Below are 12,504 nucleotides of genomic sequence, written 5' to 3'. Positions count from 1 at the left end.
TCTCATGCCAGGAAAATTCAGTCATCTAATTCAAACTCCTGATCCAGAAGAAAATATTTTGGTTTGTTTGCAAGTGGTTTGGCTTACCTGTTGTCATGAGAAGACGATAGTAGATTATGCTTGATGTTGCCATACAGGACATAAAGTTCTGATCACTATTTGGAGAAAGATATCATCATGAAAAACTCAATCTATTATGGGGGGAAATTTTGCCTGTATAAATAGGACTAATTTTCACTTTCAACTAGTTCATAAGTCCTGTGATTTTGTAGAMCTGAATATAGCTGGACTCAGTTCTAATGAAGGTCTCTAGGTATTTGTGCAGTGGAAATATAGTAATAATGGGAAATCAGTACCTCAGCTTGGTATTAAAGAGGCTTGCTCATTTACTGGCACCGTTGTATCAAATGAACATTAGGAATGTTCCAATTTTTGCAACAGTATGAAAGTATTATTAGCATCAGTACCCTCTGACTGTGTCTATCTACATTTTGGCTTTGGTTTCAAATGGAGATGGCATTTTTCTTTGATTTCTCTTCTGAATTGTTCTGAAGGTTTCATAGTTCTGAGTTCTACCTCAACTAGCTGCACAGTTGTTCAACAGCTTCAACAGTTGTTCAACAGCTTCCAGTGAAGTTTACTGGTCGCTTTCAGAAGAAAGTGATTATATAAATATATTATAACATCATTGTAATTATTTATGAGAGACTTGCTAGTGAGAAATGCTGACTATCTAGACATTAAAACGGAGCTGCAACAGCTCATCAGTATTCCTCAASTGAAAGTTTCTTAATAATACCATACTCTAAATACAAGAGAAAAGTGATGAAAGAGCAASAGTTACTCAACCGTACTGCTGCAAAACTTTCTAAGATCCTAATGTACTGCAATTTTTACAAGAAAAGATCTAATGATGCACAATGTTTGTTATTATGCTGCCATGGCCACCTAGCGAGGAAAGTGCTTCAGAGAAAGTTGAATAAAGGCAGCACAGTTACGCCAGTCTTGGCATAAGGCCTCTGCTGGACACAGAAACAAGGGACCTTTGCTGAGTAYGTTGGTGGATAAAATCAGCTATGCTCCTGAAGGAAAGACACATCTTTCTGAGCTATATTTYTTTCATAACATCCATGCACTCCCAAGGATGCCAAAACCTTGGGGATGCTGCAGTCATGTACTCAGCCTGCTGGATGTATTGCCACAGACAGATGGCCCAGCCAGTGCCAAATGTCCCTTTTCAATGCCTCCATTGGTCACATTCATGTTCCAGTAAAGAAACCGTTACATGGATTCTCTCAGTAGGTTTGTTAGTTCCTCACTTATCAGCTGGCTTGTGCTTTGGGRCAACCTTTGAGCCATATGTTTATTATGACTACAATACAGAGGGTTTATTGAGTTGAAACTGATTACTTAACATAAAAACAATGAAAATGCAAAATTKGGATTGTGTAACTGACTGCCTGAGCAAGGTGATCACAGCGACAGTGCCGTGATGAGCCGGTCAGTCATGGTGAGTTTCCTGTCTCCTGACAGGAGACAGGATGTCTCCCGTCCTCTCAGCCTCACTGAGAGGCTGAGAGGACAGGAAACCTGGACAAYAATGCAAAACTTCAGATACCTACAAAGTAGGTTACACAAAACATCATGTCCAGGCATGGCRCTAGGAATGAAGGTTTGGATGTCATGAATAACTCCACTGAACAGCTAATTCAGCACAAAAGTTAAAAACAACTCTTGATTCTGTCCAGAGTGACAGAGAGAGTCTGGTTCAAAATATAACTATGAAAGAGCCTTAATGTAACAATTTTATTCAACAACCTTGCAGAAGTAACAAAAGCAAGAAAATTTGGTGCCAAAAAGAAAAAAAAAAGAGTAAAACTTAAAAATGAAGACTAAGAGTCATTAAAAGGGTAAAATGTAGGAAAAATGCAGAGTATTTGAAGACATCATACTTACGGTTCKGTGTAAACCACCTATTAGTAGGTTTGGAAAGATCCAAAAGACCAATATGCATAAACAACAAGAAAGAGGAGTTTTTAGAATTAAGAAGGCATCCTTAAAAAATATTCTGACTCATTAAAATGAGGAAAACAGAAAAAGAATATAAACTATAGCAAGTATTGCAAAAGTATAATAATGCAGAGCATGGAAAAATTAAGGAATAATTAACAGAAAACATAAAAGCTAACAAAAAATCCATTTTCAAACATACCAGGAGAAAGAAACCTATCAAAGAATCCATAGGGTCAGTCAAGAAGCTCAGGAAAGGTATAGTATTGCACTCTACACCCCCCCCCCAAAAAAAAAAAAAAAAAGAATTTTTTACTCTGACTCATTCTATAGAAGCTGAGTCATGTTCTCATGCTGGAACACTTCTTTTAGGATTAAAACAGAGGCTCAGAATGAAATGTTAGTAGAAAAGGTTGTGAAGCAAGTCAACAAAGTAACATCTCTTCAGTASTATATAGCATTCACACAAGCATTCCAAACTAATCCCATATGAAAGACTTAATGAGTACAAGTGAGCAATCAGCTGTAGTATATAACATCTCATTTAAAATGCCATCATACCATATGATGCCAGGTTTTGGCAGACTCTAAGAGAGGATCTGGGGAACTACCAATAAATAAATTTGATATTCATAGCGGGCAAACTGGTTTTATAGCTGCTAGCAAACAGGAACTATGACACACGGATAAATATGGCTTGTGTAAAGTTGATTCTTCACAAACAAATCAGAGCTCTTTGAGAAGCCAATGACACATCCAGCTTATGTATTCTATTTTGAATTCAACAGAAATTCAACAAGAGATATCACCAAAAACTGTAAAGAAGCTAAGCTGTCATGGAAAAAGAGGGAAGATCTTACACACGGGTAGTCAGTTAAAAGATAGAAAGCAAAGGACAAAAGTAGAAGTGGAATGGTGGAGAGTCATGAGCAGCATCTGAAAGGAAGCTGTGTGCCGAGGCCTCTGATGTACCATGTACTTTTATGAACAATGAGGAAACCAGGAGGTAAAAAAAATTGCTGCTGATACAGAATTATTCAGAACAGTGAAGATGAGGACTGAGAAGAGTTACAGAAGGAGGTTGTAGTACTGAGACACTGAGAGATAAAATGGAAGATAAAATTCAGTGTATATAATTGTAAAGTAATTCATATGAGTGAAAAAGTGCCACATAAGGAGAGGCTGATTGAGYTAGGATTGCTTAGCATAGAGAATAGAAGGCTCTGGGATCTTATTAATGTGTATAAATACCTGATGGGAAGGAGTAAAGAAGGCCATACTCTTCTCAGTGGTGTGCAGCGAAAGGCCAAGAGGAAAKAGGCACAAATTCAATAGGAAATACCATTTAAACAAAAGTAAATTCTTTTTTACTGTAAGGGTTATTGAGCATTGGAACAGGTTGCCCAAAGTGGCTGTGAAGTCTCCACCCTTGGAGATAGTCAAAACCCAACCAGACAAAATCCTGGGCAGCTTGCTGTAGTTGACTCTGTTTTGAGCAGGACAGGATTGGATTAGATGATCTCCAAAGGTGCCCTYCAACCTCAATCATTCTGTGATTCTGTGGAAAAAAACTCCTAAAAGTACATTCACAGTGAAGAGCTCTGAACTGGCTATTACCACTCCCGAATGAACAAGGGGGTAGGGATTCAAATGTATAAATACTAGTTAAAACATGGGAATCAAAAGACAAGAATAAATAGGTAATKAAAGGAAGTAGATACAGACATAATAGCTAGTTTTTTAAAAATATTAGCTCATGGCTAAGTGGTGGTCAATAGAACAAATAGAATGTTAGAAAATATTAGAGAACAATCATAAAATAAAACAGAAAACACCACTGTAAGCCCTGGGGGCACTCATATTTTGTGTACTTTGTAAAATTCTAGTCTTCTTGTCTGARAAWGGATACTATAGGAGAGAGACTSTACAGTGAAGGGAAACTAGGGTGATTAAAATTGTAATGTCTTCCATATGAGGAATGATTAAATAATCAGGATTCCTCTGTCTCAGAAAAAGATAACTACGAGAGGATATGATGGAGATCTATAGAATCATGTGTAGAGAATGCAAATAGACAATTGCTCACTGTTTCTTCTAATCTGAGAAGAGAAATCAAATTAAGTAGCAGGTGGACAGTAAAAACCTAGAAGAGGAATGTGTATATAATTAYGCTGTGGAAGTCTTTGCCACAAGAGATGGTATAGATGATATATCTGGATGGTATACGTTATTATGGGTTCAAAGTGTATAAAAACAAAACTCTCTTCCATGAATGAAGACAATATAGTTATTACAAAGACACCACCAACATGAGCTCARAAAATTCCAGGTCAAGAATTTCTGAGGGCTGTAATAACATTCTGGGAAAGTATCATGCTTGTCCTGTTCTTAAATTCTTGCCTAGGCAAATACTACTGTCAGTGGTGACAAATTGTCTTCAACCTGACCTAGTACAACTTGGTCTGCACCCATTTGAATTCACATTCCTCAGTGCGTTTGTTACAATGACTGTTACAGACACTGTTGTTTGGCTTATTTGGCAACCACTAGCTTAATACTATGTCTCAGTCCTTTGCCCACCAGCTTCTCTGATTTATCGAGATTGCTTCACACATTGTTGTGCAAAGGGGCAGATGCTGATGACAGTGGTTATTTAATCTACTCAGTCCATTCTAACAGCTAATCCTACAGGCACATGCAACCAAAGGCTAGATGAGGTATGTTATCCCTTCAGACGGGATTATGGAGAAGACGGTCCCAAAGTAGGGAAAGAGTTATCCCTTCCGCTCCCTTCCCCCCTTAACATTATCTATGGTAAGTACTGAAAGTAACTAGTATGGGCTAAATAATGTTCTTTCTTAAATATAAAGTAGCTCCTTTCCTAACTTTCTTCCCTTGAAATGATCATTTCATGAACACTCTACTTAAAAAAAAAAAAACTTCTTTCAGAACAACTGCTTTCTGAGAAGGAATCTGATTTGCCTTGCTTGTGGGAAATACAGATTTTGCTAAAGCAGAAAAGCACTGCAGACAGACGCATGCCTACTTTTTCTCCTTTAGTAAGTTTACTGTATTCATAAAAAGCACCTTTAGCTCTCCCACCAACACTGGTTTTCTTGTGGACATCCTAAAGTAGCATTTGAAAAATGAGTGAAACAGTGTGGAAATAAGAGAAGTGTGGGAACAGTAAAGTTTAAAAATACATGACTACTTTTTATTTCTTTAAAACCAAGGGAAAATACTGCATATGAACCTGATCTGTCCAGTATTTTTTATTTTTTCACTGCTTTCTGATCTTAGGGGCAAATATTTTAAACATTTTGCTGCACTGGATACAAATATACTTGCCATTAACAAAGAACAACTCACAGCACCAATTCTTTCAATATGTTCACAAAGCACATGTCCCTGCCCTTTTATCAACATGTTTAGCAACTGTGGGAAAACTCCAACGTCCAAGCTTTGTTGGTTTTTCTTTGCCCTTTAAAAACTGTTGTCTCACTCTTTCCATTGTTGATGTACAGTAGTTGCACTTAAAATCTCAAAGATGTATTCTTATTTAAAATGTAATGAATGTCTTGTAAAACATCTGCTAATCAAAAATAGAAGTGTACCTCCCTATCATTCTTACTTACGTGACATTATTATTTGTATTAGTAATTAAATTGTGTTGTTTATGCTATTATTTATTTAGTAGTTGCTTTAGAGACATTTAAAAAATATTTAGTTCAAGCTGTCCTCGATTTAAAGGTTTCTGACACAATACTGAAAGACAAGCTATCATTTTTAAGAGTACTGCAAAGTGTGATGTGTGATTTTTAGTAAGATAACATTTGAAAGCATGCCATTAAGTCTTAACTTATCTTCAGCAATCAAAATCCTTGCAGCACAACATCTGGAATCTACTCATGATCATTATGCTAGGCTCATTTAATGATCTTCAAAATAGATCTTCTTTTTCTCTGAAAAATACTCAGTTATACTCAAATATGACCTAAGCATTTTGAGTGGCTGAAAAACAGTTTTTCTTGTTCTTCCCCAAAGAGCTGACTCCTGCATGTTATAACCCCAGCACTATATGCAATCCAGTTTTTGAAACTATGTTGACTATAAACAGTGTATTTTAATTGCTCAGAGCTAATGGGCTTATATTCTTAAATCCCCTTTACTGTTCGCAGAAACTCACTGAGCAGGCATTGAGAAGAACAGCAGATGGGAGTGCCCAACTCAGGCTGCTGTAGGAGTGGTGAGAGAAATGCTGTTACGCAGTCGCTTCATAAAAATAGGCCAGATTCTTCAGGAAAGGAGTGGCCAGCCACAGCAGGATCATTTACGTTACAGCGTGGTCTCCAGAGAAGTCCTGCCTAGAATTCGGGGACTTTTGTAGCATTTTCATTCCTTGCTATTATTTGCTGAGCATGAAATCATACACATGTGCTCACTGTACTTAAGGACGCCACACAGAAAAGGAACTTCCTTCAATCTGACGCACATGACGACTATCACTCTTACAAACTTTGCAAATATTATTACTGCATGAAGAAGAGAAAAAGGATGAGTGTGTGAGTGTGTGTGTGTGTGTGTGTGTGTGTGTGTGTGTGTGTGTGTCACTTCTGCTAGTAGGGACTAATAACCTTAGTGATCATTCTTGTTTCTCTGTGAATCATAACTCCTGACTCACTGCCAGGAAAACATATGGGTCAGCCTCACAGTCTAGAAACGGAGCTGCAAGATTATTCTTTGCAACAAAAGACCTTTAGACCAGCCTCCTCTTGAAGTGTCTGAGCTTATTCTCTGCTTTTGGATTCTGTGCTAAACTGGCAGAACTGAGGAAAACTTTGCAAGTACCAATGAATTAGGGACTTTCACACCTGGACACTTAAGTCCTCTAGAGACTTTTGCATGTAACCTAAACAGAAACTATAAATTACAAGGCCTGGCTTCACTTGCAATGGCACCTGGTGATGGAAGAGATGAGGAAAGACATGCAGTTACATAGCCATTCTACTGCCAAGAGATGTCTAGCTCATGCCAAACTAGCCAGTGCTGCCAGGGAAAATACAAAGCTTTAACTCCCTTGGCAAATCCACCCTTGCTGTTTTAGCAATTGTCCATAGTAAACATTAAAATTACCCTGTTTAAGTTTTCCCCATGTGGAAGATGGCTTGAGTGAACTGACCAAGGGATTGGAAGAGTCTTTTAAACACAGAATTAGACTGAKGGAGCCCTTTGTTGTTAATCTCAGTAATCTCACATTACTGCTACTGACTTGCTCATCTTTGTTGCTAAGGTTACACTTCAGCTAGTTCAGCAGCAGCCAATTGGTTTGAGAGACTTTCTAGTGGTTACTGTGCTCTCAGTGGCAGCCTAGTGTATAGTACAGCACTGTACTGTGCAACTGGTATAGGTCCCCTGAGGACACATGAACTCCAATGACCCTTTCATTACAGATCTCAGGTCTAGGGGAGGGACGGTGAACAGTTCCCAATTTTTTGAGAAAGCCAATCACAGTTACTCMGTCTCAATGATATGTTTTCATCTTCAAAGATATCACTGAAAATAAAAAGGCTACAATCTTTCTCTTCATTAAATTGAGAATTAAACAAATKGAGATTAAGGTGTTTCAGTGAGTTCCACTGATTTTTATCAGCTGGTTCTGATCTGTCATTTCAATGTTCAGAAAAACTTTGAAATCTCTAGGAGGGAGAAATATCTTCGGACACTTCTGAACTAATAGGACATAATCTAACAAGGCACTTTCTTTTTATTGTATTTTTACTCTAAGAATGGTTCAGCTATGTTATCATTATCAGTACACTTAGCTAGGTGAGTCTTTTGGTCTGACCCAGTACACCGATTTTTATATTACATTTTTGTGTACCTCCTCAAAGACCATTTAGAGAAAATGCATCCAGAGATGCTCTTCCTGAGGAAGGCCCTTCAGAAATCACAGCCTTGTCAAGTTCTGTTTTGGCCCTTTGTCAGGTTATTTGTCAGGTTATTGTAAGACCCTTAAGAGCACGTAGTGAATAAAGAGGGTTTTTGTATCACCAGCATGAGTCTCTAGTAAACCAAGGGCCAGTAGCCTTTTCCACCCAGTAATTCTCAGGCCACAATTGAGACTAGAAGTCATTCTTATATGCTCTCATTAAAAATTGTCTATTACCAATCTGTAGCAATATGCAAACAGGGTGCTCCTCCCATAAATGATAAAAAGGGCAAGAAAAACAAGACCCGTAGAGCTCTCAGTCTTTCCCAAGAGCCACAGTGTGCCTCCCAGCCTCAGTGCATCTCTTATCAACTCCTCTTCCCTGCCCTTGATCCACCACTTAGCAGTCAACTTGAGTAATAGAGCCCACTGCTGGTGTTAAGGATTTGAAGGTGCACCTTCTGGGTCTGTCTACACAGATGCAGTCACCTGACTGGACCCTCTTTTTAAGGGTCACAGAAGCCCACAGATTTGATCTGTCCTATATAGCTATCCTCTAGAGTTGCACAGCTGAATTTATAGGCCATGTAGGGTAGCCACAAAGATCTCTGTACTCCTGGCTGTTACATCCAGTATCTTGCTCTGCCAGTTACTGTTCACACCAGTTCTTTTCTTCCAAAAACTCCTGCTCTTTGCAGCTGTCATAGAGTCACTATGGTTGGGTGAGGCAGAYTTCTGCCTGCCCATCCTGCTTCTAGGCAAGAAAATTCTTTCTTTCTGGTGGAAAGCTCTGCTGGAACCAAGAAATTTTGGATGTGACACTTCTTCTGTAGAATAATCCCTCCCTTACGAGGGCTCATTGACAGTACACTTCCACACTGCTATTATGAGTCTCACTAATGGTGGATGTCCTGAGGTGTTATTGTGCTGAATGTTTTGCTGAAATCTCCCCTGTAATTATCCAGAGAGGTGGAAGCCTGGATGTCTTCTGATTCTGTTTTCTCTTACTGGCTGATGAAGTCTTCTCCTCAAGGATGTAGTTGTTCAGGACTGTACACCGCACAACAGTCTTCCTGCTCGGGGGGTCCTGAAATTGTTTGAAATTTAAGCATAATCATTTCTCCTGTCTGGAACACTATTTGTCACCACTGATCTGCTGCAAATCTCCTTCACTCTTTTGGCTACTTTCTCGCCCATATGCACCCCTTTGGGACAAACAAGCACTATGTGCTCATATAAATACTAGTTTGGGAGGCCTTGCTAATGCTGTCATGTTGCAAATACTTTGCTTTTATAATTTAAAGGATGTAAATCTCTTCACAGTTGATGATCGAATCTGCTGACCTGATGATAAGAATATCATGTTATTACAAATGAGAGTCTGTGCTTTTTCTGAGAGATACTGCATTTAGAATTGCCAAGCTATACCATAAGGGTTAGATTGTCTGGGCATGCAAGGTGACTTTGTGGGAAACATGTCAGCAAATTCAGGGTACACCAGGAAAAMATGTGTTAATGCATAGCATATTATAACTTCATCTATAGCAGCTTTGATAGGTACAGTAAAATCTGGATGCTCCAAGACTCAGAGGAGCATAATTGTGACAGAGATTGGACAAGTTCCTAACAGTACAGACAAGGAGTTTTGTTGCTGAAACCATACTTAGAGGAGCTATCACAGTTGAGATGCAACACCCAAAATAATGAAAACCTCAGGAAAACTGATCTCATATATTTGCTCCAGCTCAGATGGAACACTTTCTACCTCTCTCAGTCTGGATCTAGCCAGGAACTAAAAGGCCTTCATGCAAGGCTATATGCATGAAAGGAAACTCTGAAATGCTAATTTCATCTCTTTATCCTTACTTACAGAGGRATAAAGAGCATACAGAGGAGGAGCTGACTTGGAATCAGTTATGCTAGTTTTCTACCATCTGACTGTTTCCCTTAGCAGTAGCACTGACTCCTGGAATAGGGGTGATATATGCAGAACACTGCTGGCTCRGGCATTAAAATACATAACATGGACAGCAAACAGGTATAGTGCAGCAGACAGATGCAGTTGACRGATGAGTGAGAAGACCACATAGTTTCATCTGGAGGAGGTAAACACAAAGAAAAACCTATTCTCCAAAGGATGTGCTCAGGAGGGTCTAAGGCACCATATCCATAAGCATGAGATATGGAACTGCTCATGTAAGGTAGATTTTTACTTTCTTTTGCCTGTTGATCATTAAGGTAAAGGATCTGGATGCCATCATGACTACTCCTTTATTCTGAGTGAGATAAAAAATTATAATCTGAGTCAGGATCAATATCCATATTCAACAGATGGATTCTATGGTTATAATGGAAAAAATCATATCCCAGAATACAAATACCCTCTGACTTCAAAGGATTCAATATCCTTAGAATACTTTCTTTGCTGTTTTGGTCCATATTCCAAATTCAAATTCAAATTCTCCCTGTTTTATGCTAAAATCCCACAGTTCCTATCTACTTCAGTATAATCTACAGAATATAGACACTCTTGTCTGTTTGTATGACCGGAAAACATAATTCATCCCATGAGAACTCTATCACACCTTCAACAAATCTCAGACTTCTACTAATAAACAGGCACAGTCCYGGTATAAACATAGCCAGCTATTTGCACGTTTAACTTTAATGTTTAATCTGCATAATCTAATAGGATAATTATTGTTATTGAACACATCTGGGAGCTGGCTTCTCAGGTAAATGAGGCAGGACAGCAGATCCTGAAGGTGGAGAAAGGCACTAGAACTGTTTACTACACAAATCACTAATCTACTAGGAAAACTGAACCTTCTGTAGCCAGCATACTTACAGAAACAACTGTACAGTCTCACAAATACACCTGCCTTTTGTAGAAGGTGTATTAGCCTGGGGAAGACTTAGGGGGGATCTTATCAATGTGTACAAGTACCTGAAGGGAGGGTGTCAAGGGGAYGGGGACAAACTCTTTCCAGTTGCCCCGTGTGACAGGACAAGAGGCAATGGGCAGAAAATGAACCACAGGAACTTCTGCCTGACCATGAGGGGGAATTTCTTCMCTGTGAGAGTGACAGAGCACTGGGACAGGTTGCCCAGAGAGGCTGTGGAGTCTCCTTCTCCGGAGATCTTCAAGGCCCGCCTGGATGCAACCCTGTCTAACATGCTCTAGGTGCTGCGCAGGGGGCTTGGACTGGATGATCTCCAGAGGTCCCTTCCAACCTTACTGATTCTATGATCCTATGAAAATGCTGACATGGCTTGATTTGTCTTATTTGGTGTGAYCTTGGAAGAGCCCAAGGCATTTTATGTATGCTGCAGAGTTAGTGTTCAGAGATGAAAACAGACAGCCTAGCTGGGCCAAGAACTCCAGCAAAGACCAAGTACATCAAATGCGCATTTGCTTAATTCTAAAACAGCTGCTTGCTTATACCTGGTCTTAGGTAGTGTTTTCAGCCTATAACAGGAGATTAGTCAACTTGGTTATATAGAGGCTTTCTCACTGGAATGAGTTTTAGAACAGTATTTAGGATTTTTAAACAGAGAACAGAGGATTCTGCTGTATACATTTTTCTGCAAGTTATTTACAGTCTATCTTTCTAAAATTTCCCTCAGCAATACTGTCATAGTTTGAGATGTACTAGTCATGTTTCACTTACTAACACTTTTGAGAAATACATACATATCTTGCGAGTATGTTTACCGAGCAACTGCCTTCTACAGATTAGATTTTTCTACTCTCATTTCATTATTTTTGTAATGAAAGGTGTCCAGAAAGAGGATTCACATTTACCTAGAAAGAAAATATTATCCTCAAAGCATACTACATGTGCAAAATAGGAAATAAAAGGGGAATTAGACACTAGCAGCAAATCAATGTTCTCAGTGATATCCCAAGAGGTGCTATGTTGTTAAAAAGGATACCGCATCATGTGTCATCCAGTCCACGCTGCTGGACATAGGTTGGTTAGTGATCAAATGTTTCAGATTTTTGSTTTCGAGCTCTTGGCCAGCTGCTCTGCAACTCAAGTGGTGGCTTTCTTCCCTACTTAAATGCAGGTAGCTGGCTAGTCATCATCGTATGGCTGAGTCTTTCACAGAGCCACAGAGTAGTTGAGATTGGAAGGGACCTCTGGAGACCATCTCAACCAAATCCTGCTCAGGCAGTCAGCTAGAGCAGGTTGTCCAGAGAAAGAAAAAGGAAAAACAGGTTGCTTTCTCCTTCCTCCCTGCAATTTTATCTGGGTTCTTCTTTTCTCCACTGATCTTGACCTGCGATGGTAACAGAAACTGAAAACGCAGAGACAATCCCCTCACACAACCTCCCTCACGAAGGGCACTGCGCAGAAGTGGGGTCCCCACTGTCATTACTGATTGTGCTATAACCTAGCGAAGTAACTTATCCCCAGTTTAGAGGGTGAGCCATTGGCATCTCCCCTTGCTCTGAAGGGCTGGTGAGCCACTCGGGCTGGCTGGACCTGTGAGGAGATCAGCAGCGATGTGGCTACGCAGGCGCCCGGGGCTCCTGGCGCACCTGCTGCTCGGTGCGCACG

General features: G+C 39.6%; 1 long non-coding RNA gene across 2 annotated transcripts in view; it reads right to left on the bottom strand.

Moving 5' to 3' along the window:
- LOC146588235 (uncharacterized) overlaps window positions 1–12,504 on the bottom strand; it is a 37,011-nt gene that overhangs the window by 24,071 nt on the left and 436 nt on the right. Inside the window, exon 1 of one of the 2 annotated variants that reach the window (XR_014897456.1) lies at window positions 8,948–9,024. The exons of the other annotated variant lie outside the window; for it this stretch is intronic. This is a non-coding gene — a long non-coding RNA (uncharacterized LOC146588235). Of the gene's footprint in view, window positions 1–8,947; window positions 9,025–12,504 lie in introns of those variants that run through there. 2 annotated transcript variants of the gene reach the window in all.

The sequence above is a fragment of the Rhea americana genome, unplaced genomic scaffold (genome assembly GCF_003343005.1).
Source record: "Rhea americana isolate MKP2758 unplaced genomic scaffold, rheAme1 scaffold_53, whole genome shotgun sequence".
In the NCBI taxonomy this organism is placed as follows: domain Eukaryota; kingdom Metazoa; phylum Chordata; class Aves; order Rheiformes; family Rheidae; genus Rhea; species Rhea americana.
The sequence above is the reverse complement of the archived record's forward strand: the minus strand, read 5'-3'. Positions and strand labels throughout refer to the sequence as shown.